We start from the raw sequence: 11,204 nt of genomic DNA on the forward strand, positions 1-11,204 counted from the left end.
ATATAGGACCTCCCTCGAGCCCATTGTAGAATAACAAATCTACTTTCTTGCCTGGTTTACCTCCCAGCTATACTTTTTTTCGTCTTCCTCGTTAATTGCAAATGTGCGAATCAGAAAGGTTTGATTTTAGAGCAAAACTTTTTACTGCGAGAGCAGTTAAGAGATGAAACTGGGTTTGCCGAGTTGGTCCGTTCGCCCGTCTGTCTCTCTGCCCTTTTTCGCTACGAAATCACGTTGCACGAGCCATCACGAGGTCTTCACGTCGTTGTCGTCTCGTCGTCAAGGGGCCACTTTCTCATCCCCACTTCACCCTCGCCAAAGGAATGCATGTATGCCATAGGCGTGCATGTATTTCGAAGGCAATAACAGGCGATATATACTGTAGCGGTTGAATACGATGTTGTGTGTATCGCAAAGGGCAAAGTTCGTGCGAAGACGGCGGTGTACGCTGTGAAGGCCAGCTGCTGTCTAAGTAAATCAGTTCAGAGCTCAACTCTGCAGATCTTTTTTTTTCTGCATTTATCAAGGACGCGACACATGGAAGTAGAAGCTTTCATTGCCTTTCATTTTTATTTTTTCGTGCATACGAAGTAACAGTGAAATGGACACGGACTACGAGAAGCGCACGCAGGACGCGAGGCACCGATGAACTAAAAACTGTCCTATTCTTGCATCCCATTAATTTTGATAAACAACATTTGCCAGTGCAGTCTTCTCATCGCATAACAGCGCAGACGGCGCACTAACGCAACACAACGTGCAAATCTTCCAGGTACACTTGTTACTTACAGCTACAAGAGCACACTTATATTATCTCATTTAAACACCTGACCGTTTGATGCGCACCGGTCACGGAAATCGACATTTGCATCCTCCCTGCTTTGAACCACCAACGTGTTGTATAGGTCTTGCACAGTTGTTCTTTTTATACTATGTATGCCGACCCTTGCAAAGATCACTCATGATATCCAACGGCATTTTCACACAAAAACGTCAATTAAGGATATCACAAAGTGAACAGAATTATTAACGACTTCGGAAAGCTAATCATCGCCGAGCCGTATGCCGAAGCAGAACTTTCCACCGCAGGCCCTGCTGCAGCACGCTTGGTTGTATTGTTCGCAGCGGAGGTCCGCGCATGTCACATTGCTGGGCGGTTCGGTGCAGCCGCCTTCGGGGATCAGAAACAACGGGCATCGGGGCACGTTATTTCCTGCAAAAAAAGATCGTCACCGTCTCTGTCATCAAGATCATCATTCAGTCGTGTTTTGAATGCACGAAGGTTCACAAAAGAAACATGGATCAGAAACAGGTATTGGTCACAAGCTACAGCATATAGTTATGCTATTTTGTCCGACTCGCTGACGAGCGCAACCAGGACTTAAAGAAGAAACATCAACGTGGTATGCTAGGGAGATCCAATTGCGAGGCCATTTCCTGCTACGGACGCTTACCGCCAAATCTCTACTATACATTACTCAACTCCATGGAGCTGCGTAGAGCTGGGCAAGCCTTTCCTCCAGCTTTCGACAGGAATGCGCCCGGCGACGCTTCGTCTAGGATTGCGCTCCTGCTGTGTTCGCGCTCGTTTTGAGTTATCAAAGCAGCGTAGTGTAGCGCTAACGGGAGACTGTCGTGGAGAAGACATGGTGCTTACACAATAGTATGTACGAGAATGTACGTTTATGTCCTCTTGTGGGCTGCTTGCACTAATCTACAATTATTTTACGATGAAGTACAAACACGCCCACATTGCAACCATAGTCCTTCGGGTCGTTCAATAACATCTGCACGTACGTTGCGGGATGATGTGCTCGCAACCCACTCAAATGCCACGCGTCCTTCGCGTCAAGGGCGTGCGCGAAAAGTCTGAAAGCTGTTGCTCGCTCCGAAGATGGAAAAAAAAACCGCCAGGCTCGGGCATTTTTCATCTGTTCCGCAGCTAATGTTCATATCTGAAACAGTCTACTAAAAAAGTATGCCCCCCCCCCCGCCCCCCGTTTTGCGCCTGTATAAACTGTTGCTGTTTAGCGAATAAAAAGAACACATAGCTTAAAAAAGAAAAAAAAGTAATTCTAGCTGTACGATACATCTGCGCCTAGTTCAGAGAGCTCACAGTTGGTAATAACTCTTTTGTCCTGACCGGCTTATTTGCTATTCCCGTTTGTTGGCACGATAAACCCGTTCCCTATTTTATGCGAAAATTTATTGCTTACGAACCGCTGCGTGAATCGAATCGCGAATGCCAATGCAGCTGCGACGATCGTTTAGGAAAAAAATAATCCGGTACTCACCGACCGTAGACGACTTTGCGATGTCTGAAAGGACCACAATTGCGATCGCAGCGATGATGCAGTGCGCCTTCATTGTTCTGTCTGCGTCCGATCCAATATTAGGCACTGACTCTAACCGCTATACGCTGTGCAATAACATATATATGCGTGCGAGACCCCGCAGACTCAGCTTGCGTATCTTGTTTTTATCTCGGTGCAACGTCCGGTCTTGCATCCTCTCGTTGCAACGCGTGCTCTATACGACACGTGTGTCGACTACTCTGCCGAAGCAAAATTTTGGATAACGCTCGCAGCGTTGTTAAGGCAGGGCCGAAAAGTTCTTTTTTTATCTGTTCCAGTCAAAAAGTTTTGGGGTTTTACGTGCCAAAATCTGATTATGAGGCACGCCGTAGTGGGGGACTCCGGATTCATTTTTGACCATCTGGGATTCTTAAACTCGCACCTAGATATGAGCGCACGAGTGTTTCTGCATTTCGCCCCCATTGGAATGCCGAGGCCGAACCTTCGAGCTTCAGCAACGCAGCGTAATGTTCTCTTTTTTTCACGGCAGGGAACAGTACTAGAACTGAATGAATTAATTAATTCTGGGGATTTTCATGCAAACACCCCGATTTGATAATGAGGCACGCCGTAGAAGGGGGGGGGGGGGGGGGGACTCCGGATTACTTTTGACCACCGGGAGACCTTTAACGTGCTCCGAATGCACGGGACACGGCCGTTCTTGCATTACGCCACCATCGAAATGCGGCCGCCGCGGCCGGGATTCGATCCCGTGACCTCGTGCTTAGCAGCGCAACACGATAGCAGTTAAGTCATCGCGGCGGGTAGTGTGAGAACTGACGGAGTGGTTCACGAATTCAGTTTTCAGTGTACTTGCTGGGACTACTCTCGACTATTGCTGCTTTGCGTGTACCAACGCGACAAGTTAGATATGAGGGGCGTTTAGTAAAACAGGGCTCGAAATTGCTTAACGTCATCTTGAGGATTCTTTTAACACGCACCGATATCTCAGTGTTCGCGACTGCTTTCGCGTTTCGCCTTCATAGAAACCCAATACACGTTCTACGGGGCGCTATTCCCCGGCGACAAATTGTTTTTTTTTTGTCGAATTTCATTTCGTTTTTGCTGATGAAATAAGTGGCGATATATTTCCTCCTTTCTATGCAGTGATATAAAAATACAGGTGCACCAGGGGGGGGAGGGCGGGGGAGGCTGCCGTTCTTATCAAAATTACAAAAAATGGCATTTCTGCCCTTCTCAGGGAAGATATCCCTGAGATCGATTTATATTGGCGGGTCACATTAATTTACCGAGCATCGATTGGGAGCGGAAACGCATGCAGCAAACACATCAACGGCTCGTGTACCACCTGCTTCAGGTGGTATACGACCCGACACGCGTTCTGGGCAGTTGCAGTTCGATTCTCGACTTGGTATTTCTTAGCCAGGATTTTTCGGAATATTTTGTTTGTCTAACTTGAGGCAAAGCGCCAAAAAAAAAAAAACATGAGGACAAGAGAAGGCAACAAAGACACAGCGCTACTAACCACTTAATTTTTATTGCACATGGTTACCACATATCGTACAATTGGAGGAAAAAGTCACTGTTGCACATAGATTTCTTTCAGGCAAAATCATTCACCATAGGCCGCTACCGCGGTAGTAACACGATTTCTTTTTTTCTTCTTTCTTTTTTATGACAGCGACACAGATTGGCAACTTACACAGTTACCCTTTCTGATCATTTCGAATGCCTCGATAATCTCCCCAGTGACTTGATCTGGGTTCCTAGATATCACTTGTGATTTGTCAAACAAAGGTTTACACCCACAACGCGAGCAGTGTGCGGCTAGATGACCAGTCTTTACCAGATTATTGACATTGTTCGGATATTTCCGTAAGCGATCATTGAGGCACCTTCCCGTCTAACCAATGTATTCCTTCCCGCAGTCTCAAGGAATACGGTATACCACTCCTTCCATGCACAAAACAAACGCTTCTCAGTGTTTTTTATTGCAGTCACGGTGCCTCTTTGTGGTATTGTTAACTTTCGCGTATAAACCAGACAATTTCAAAGGGACTGAAAAGACGACATCAACGCCAACACGATTCCCAATTTTCTTCAAACTATGGCTAGCTTGGGGCAAGTACGGCGTGACAACCACTTTTCTGCGTCTGCTCTGCTGGGTAGTGGAATCCGAGTGATCACGTTTTCTTAACATACTGCCAGCCACTGCTGTCAGCATTTGCAAGGGGTAACCAGCTGCGCTTAGGCGCGAAACTTGGTTTTTGAAGCTTCTGTGTACCAAGTGATGACAGGATTTTAGAAGAGCGTTTTTAAAACAAAGAATAATGATGCCCCGCTTAACTAGTTTGGAATGCCCTGATGAAAATGGTTGAATGGATTTCTTCCTTCGGGGCTCATGGCCCCAACATGCATGACTGTTTGAAAAAACAAGCGCTAGATCTAAAACCTAATGAAACTATTAGCAGGCTCTTCACATGACAAAATAAGAGGTTGGAGGCACTCGCGAAAAGCCGAACAAAGCCAAGCGTTCATTTTACTAGATAACTAGATAACCATCGACATACCTAAAAACTTTTTGCAACCTCTGATCCTTTCAGACTAGTGCACAGAATCCTATAGTAATGAGCGAGAAATAGGTCGCTTACCAGAGGCGCTAGGCAGGATCCAATGCATACGCCTTCTCTCTGTAAAAACGTTGAGTCACCCAAAGCAGCGAACGTCGAAGACAAGTAAAACTTTAAAAGTTTTAAAGATTGGTTAGCGGTTAGACTGACTTCATTCTGGAAGCCCACTATGCCATGGTTGTCAATAGCGTCTTCCACGTATTGAAGTAGCTCCTTTTGAGGTTATGAGTAAAACAGATCTTTAATGTCTAGAGAGAAGGCAGAGACACTCACGTGAGTGTTGTCTTTTAAAAATTGTATCACTTGCTCAGAACTGCTGATTCTAAAAGGGCTGTCGAGAGCTAACACTTTGAGCTTCACTGTAAAAAGCAAGCTACCAATTTTTGCCAGCAGCCCTTTTCTGATACAATAACACGGAACGGACACTCATCTTTGTGCGTTTTCGCGGAAAAGAACATTTGCAGACGCAGTGCCTTTGTCTTGTCTAAGTCCCGACGAAGGGCTTCAAGATTAAAGCTCTTACAAAATCCACGCCCGTTTCTAAACTTTTTCAAGATACACGTCGTCCCGCTTAACAAACGTAGAGTTAACGGCTTCCAACGCCTTAGCGTTGTACGTGCCTTTTTCAAGTACAGTGAAGCCGCCCTCTTTTTGCGCCGGAACTAAAAATAATGAATTGTTCTTGAGGCAGGTGACTGTACCGTTCATATCGTACGTGCTGAAGGGTGCAACAGTTCTTTCAAGTAGATCCACCCCTTTCTGATTTTGCCTGAAAGAAATCTATGCGCGACAGTGACTTTTTCTTCCACTTGTACGATGGTTTATATGTGGTATTCATGTGCAATAAAAATGCAGTTGTTAGTAGCGCTGTGTCTCCGTTGCCTTCTTTTGTCGTCGTGTTCTTTTTTTTTTCGCTTTGCCTCAAGTTATGCAGTACCAACTAGCCCACTGGTCTGTTTTCTTGAATTTTGTTTGTGTTGAAGAAGGACTGTCCGACCACTGCTTGGTGAGCATTACCCTACCACTTGTACAGAGGGCGCAAAACTATTCCTCAGTGCTTAGTTAGAAAGATTATTCTCATGCCGATGATGTGTTCATCATAGAGCACATGAAAAACTGTCTTGTTGATTTTACCACCACTGATGCCTGTTCTCTGTGGAATCGTTTCAAAGTTATGTGCCACTATTGCATAAACAGATTCATCCCTAGTAAAAATAAGAAAGTTCACAAGCGTACACCTTGGATGACACGCGATGTCATTCACATTAAACGCAAGGTAAAAAGGTTAAAAAAGAGCATGGCAATCCTGTTAAAATAAAAGAGCCACAGAACTCTCTTGAACAGAAGGTGACTGCAGCAAAGAATTACTATTATTACACTTCTCTGTCTAACTTCATTGAAAGTGATCCCAGAAAATACTGGAACCATATGAAGGAAAAAAAGAAACCGATTTCACAGATAATAACTGAGGTCACATCAATAACTAATAACGAAGACATAGCACAGCATTTTAATTAGTACTTCCAAAGCGTCTTTGCAGCGTCAGATGTTTTCATTACTATGCTTCCAGTGAAACAGGTATTTGGTGTGGATTCTACTTCTTATGCTGCAATTGTCAACATGTTGGTGAACCTGAAAACTAAAGCTTCCTGCGACCATGACGAAATCCCGAAAATTTTTCTAAAACGATATCCTGAACTTATTGCCAGCTTTCTTGTAAAGCATTTTTCTGCTTCACTGCTGTCAGGACAACTACCGTACGACTGGAGGGTGGCCCGAATTATTCCAATATTCAAAAAGGGGGATCGATTTAGATTACAAAATTATCGTCCCATTTCTCTGACATCACAATGCTGCAAACTCTTGGAGCACATTGGGGCAAACTATATGAAGGAATTCTTGGCTGAAAACAATGTGCTCACGGAGTTTCAGCACGGCTTCAGGAAGGGTTATTCCACTGAAACACAATTGGTTATAGTGATTAACATGTTTGCTTTATCTCTCGACAATAATGGCCAAATGGATGTAATATTTTTAGATTTCACTACAGCCTTCGATAAGGTTCCGTACGACAAATTAATCTTCAAACTTAAAATTATTGGCATACCTGACATTTTCATCAACTGAATTATTTTTTATCTGACCAAACGCACCCTGTACGTTGCAATTGGTGAACATAGCGCGGCCGCTCTTCCGGTCACGTCAGGGGCGCCGCAAGGTAGTGTCTTGGGGCCTATGCTATTCTTAGTCTATACAGATGACATTGTTAAAAACATAACACCCGGTGTGCAAATTATAGTGTTTGCCGATGATTGTATTTTGTACAGTGACATAACTTGTCAGAGGGATCAGATTTTCCCCGAAAGGGATTTAAACAACATATTGAAGTGGTGTAATGAATGGGAGTTGTTTATTAACGTTGAGAAATACGTGTTTCTTCGTATTAATCGTAAAAAAAACTCTAACATTTTCTTATACACTAGGTTCTTCAGCACTGCGTGAGACCAAGAACTACAAATACTTAGGTGTTACTTTGACTTCCACTTTTTCGTGGAACATGCACATTAATGATATTTGTTCTTCTGCTTTCCGAAAACTCTGTTTCCTAAGACACAAACTGAAAATGCCCCTCCTAGTGTAAAATTACTGTTATTTTTCATTTATTAGACCAAAGCTAGAGTATGCATGTATATCATGGGATCCCTACACTAAGCCAAATATCAGGCATCTTGAAAAAATACAAAGAAAGGTAGTTAGGTTTATATTTCATCAATTCGCAAGGCTGGACTCTCCCTCTAAGATTATGTCAGAAAGTTCTATACCTACTCTTGAATCGCGCCGAAAGCAGCTGAGGCTTGAATTCCTTTCCCTCCTTCTCAACAACAAGCTTGAAATGAAGCCATCGACTAACATAACGCCTGCAATAACACGGCACACAAGATGGCATCATCCTGACTCACTAACACCCTATTATGCGCAAATTTATACGTTTAAACTTTCTTTTTTTCCCCGAACAATATCGGACTGGAACGACGGTTTACAGACAGACTGCGGCTAAAAATTGTATAAATTTGTACTTGCTTCTTCCTCATTTGTTGACTGTTTTTGGTATCTATTGCCCTTCTGATTGGACCGAATGGTCTGCAGTATGTAGTAAATGAATAAGTAATTACTTGTACACTTCAATTGTAAACTACAAATAAATTCTCAGGCGCTTTTCTTGACATCACCGTTAGTTGGACTGATACAGTAGTAGATTATATGCAGCATAACAGGTATTATTGAGTACAACTGAACAACATCAATCCAGAAAGTTATAAGTATCCAAAAGCATAGATTATAATCTTGTAGATAAGAACGTAAACGACTAAAAGTTCACGCAACTGTGCAATTACAAGATATAATGCACCATACAATACAATATAAATAACTAATTTGGTATAGCTTATCGTAAAACAAGTGTTTTAAGTGTTGATTTAAAAGATGCGAATGATGATGAGAATTAGGTAATTAGGTAATTAGGAATTAGGTAATGAGATTTAGGTAATTTATTCCATTGATTTAGTGCAGTGTATACTGAAGTCGTTTGACTATAGTCAGTGTGAGCACTATGGGTCAAAATAAATATTGTATCAAATCTCGTAGGATTTTGTTTATAATAAGTTAACATGAATAAGGTCATATTGCAGTTGGTTTGTTACTAACTAGTAGAAAATAAGATGCTGGTTGAAATCGAACCTTTTCTGAGGCTGAGAAAATCTTGTCATCACGGTGTAAGTAGCCTACATTGGTCGAGTCAAAAGTCCTGGTGATTATGCGAATGGCTTGGCCTTGAATGTGCTGTACCGGTAAAAGGTCACGTTTGTACGTGTTTCCCCCAAAAAACAATCCTATAGTTCACGTGACTATAAATAAAGGCAAACCACAATTAGAAAGCAAACCACAAACCAAGTATTAGATGGGTTAAGGACAATTGATTAGAAAAACACCAGCAATTAATAACTAGGACTTTGGGAGGGTAACCGAATCAAACGATCAATAAGTTATTTACTCAATCAAGAATAGCAACAAATAAATTGATATATAATCAACGGGCTAACCCGTTTTAAGTATTCTAGTTGTTTTTCTATGCTTTAGTTTTTGCGGGAAGTACCTTCTTTGAACGTCAAGATTATGATGTGCGAAAGCTCAGGGAAAATTAATAGACTATTAGTTTTATTTTAGCATGGTAAATGCTATCAAGCCTTGGGCCAGTAGTTCCTTAAATTTTTTATTATAACATTGACGGCTTTACCAGTGCATGTGGGACAAAGAAAGACTGGAGATGCTGAGGCACAGTGGCACAGCCTCTGAAGAAGAAGGCTAGTCACCACACGTCATTAAACTCGTTTGCACAGTCAATATTGTTTGTTTACATCCGTTTTCCAGTGTCGGTTTCAGATACCGCGGGTGCCGGATAAACGTTAGCCAAGCTGTTACAAAAACGGTTTTAAAAAAAACACGGTGCAAGATACAATTAAATGAGCTGCAGTGTTCGGCCGTCGGGGGTTTGGTGACCAAAGAACGTAGGTAATAAAATCGTATCTTGCGCCATGTTTTTTAAACCTTTCTTTTTTCTTTGAATAGCTTGGGTAACGCTAGCTGGGACACCGTTACATTGTGAGACTTGGTATTGCTGAGAAGTTCTAATAAGATGACTGGCGTTGAGAGTATCATTAGAATGCTTAGCTATTTCATTTTCGAAGTACGCCCCATTTGACCTGGTTCAAAAGAGAATTCAGTGTGTTAGAGTATCTTAGGTGGTGATGTTGTTTTGGCTGCGCCAAATTTTTAAAAATCACCTGTGGCAGATATGGCACAATTCTAACCCTTAACTCGATGAAGCGGACATTACTTCCATGAACGGTGAAATGCGTAATTGACTAATTAATAAAATTTCACTAATTTAATTGTACCAATAAACTTACAGCCCGTATTGCAATTTACGAATTGTAGTTAGTGAAACTGCGAATTACATCGACTTGGAACGATTTCTGAGGATCGTACCTGTTTCAACCTATGCGCCGCCAAACTTGCGGTAAATATTGCACTGTTGTTTCACTTACATTTTTAAGAAGCCGCCGTTTTATGCATTGAAGCACAAAATCTTGTACTGGAACGCCAATGCATTTCGTCGCACACTTTCAAAATTGATGTCTCAAAACTGGTGTAACCCTGAGAATTCGTCCCAAGTGTATACGCCTTGTGGACTCGCCGGCTGCAATTCGCAAATTACTATGTGCCATAAAGTAAATAATTAAAAAGCTGTTTATTGTTGTTAATTAGTCAATTGCGAGTTCGAGTGCCCACGGAAGTAATGTCCGCCTCATGGAATAACTAAGTTCAAGGGTTAGAATTGTGCTACCTTACACAGGCAATTTTTAAAACTGTGATGCTGCTAAAAAAAAAGCACCGGGTATTTCGCTCTCTCATAATTTTGTTGAATGACTGGAGTCATGATTTCTTACGAAGGCTGCGCCATTTAGTCATGTGTTTTAAGATACTGCGAGTACTGCGCTAAAACTTATTAGTATGAGGAAAACGGTAAATACCTCGACGGTAAGTACAGGTTCAGGAATTAATTCACTAAGCCGCTCAGCTCCCCAAATATGACTCAAGAGCCGGTGTTCTAGTAAACCAGTGCTGACGTCAACTCGTACTCACGAAAAAAATATTATACTTATTCTAAGTGCAAAACGGACCCTGTACTTTCGATACCAAGCGCTGGGTCACGCAACAAATATAAAATAATTTTGCAGAAAGAAAATATAATACTTAATTCCCGTCGGCAGCCGAGTGAAAGCTTCTCAACCAAAGCAACGATGAAAAAAAAATTACTTTTATAATGCGACTAAGGATGGAGAAAATCCTGTAATGAGGCCTTGGTTTCACGCGCGGAAGGCGGTGTTCGCGGTCACACTCCTCTCGAACAGACGTTGTCCGCCAAGGGTCCAACCACACGATGACGCCGTGTCGGCTCAGATGGGCATCCCACTCGCAGACACGCACCCCGCGTAGCACTTACTTCCTGCTCTCAACGGTGCTGAAAGAAAATGCGACGCGGCTTTGACTCTTTCGTCTTCACCAGCCCGAACCGAGGCCTCCAGATAATACAGGCGCTTAAGGGCAGCCCGTAACCTTTGTTAAGAACAACACACGCATTTCGCGTTAAAGCGACATAAAACGAAGCGAAATCGCGTTAATGCGGGACAAAAGCGAA

The 11,204-nt window shown here is 42.6% G+C and overlaps 2 long non-coding RNA genes across 3 annotated transcripts; both read right to left on the reverse strand.

Annotated features, from left to right (window-relative positions):
• Positions 1-544: 544 nt before the first annotated feature.
• Positions 545-2,891, reverse strand: LOC129380563 (uncharacterized). The gene is made up of 2 exons (XR_008608703.1): positions 2,295-2,891; positions 545-1,213 (listed from the first exon to the last, which is right to left on the reverse strand). It is a non-coding gene; the product is annotated as an uncharacterized lncRNA (long non-coding RNA).
• Positions 2,892-2,948: 57 nt separating this feature from the next.
• On the reverse strand, positions 2,949-11,083 carry LOC140216362 (uncharacterized). 2 transcript variants are annotated; one of them, XR_011893011.1, is made up of 3 exons: positions 10,823-11,083; positions 8,684-8,785; positions 2,949-5,005 (listed from the first exon to the last, which is right to left on the reverse strand). It is a non-coding gene; the product is annotated as an uncharacterized lncRNA (long non-coding RNA). The 2 variants fall into 2 exon arrangements; XR_011893010.1 differs by lacking the exon at positions 2,949-5,005 and adding an exon at positions 5,013-5,193.
• Between the last annotated feature and the right edge of the window lie 121 nt (positions 11,084-11,204).

The sequence above is a fragment of the Dermacentor andersoni genome, chromosome 1 (genome assembly GCF_023375885.2).
Source record: "Dermacentor andersoni chromosome 1, qqDerAnde1_hic_scaffold, whole genome shotgun sequence".
In the NCBI taxonomy this organism is placed as follows: domain Eukaryota; kingdom Metazoa; phylum Arthropoda; class Arachnida; order Ixodida; family Ixodidae; genus Dermacentor; species Dermacentor andersoni.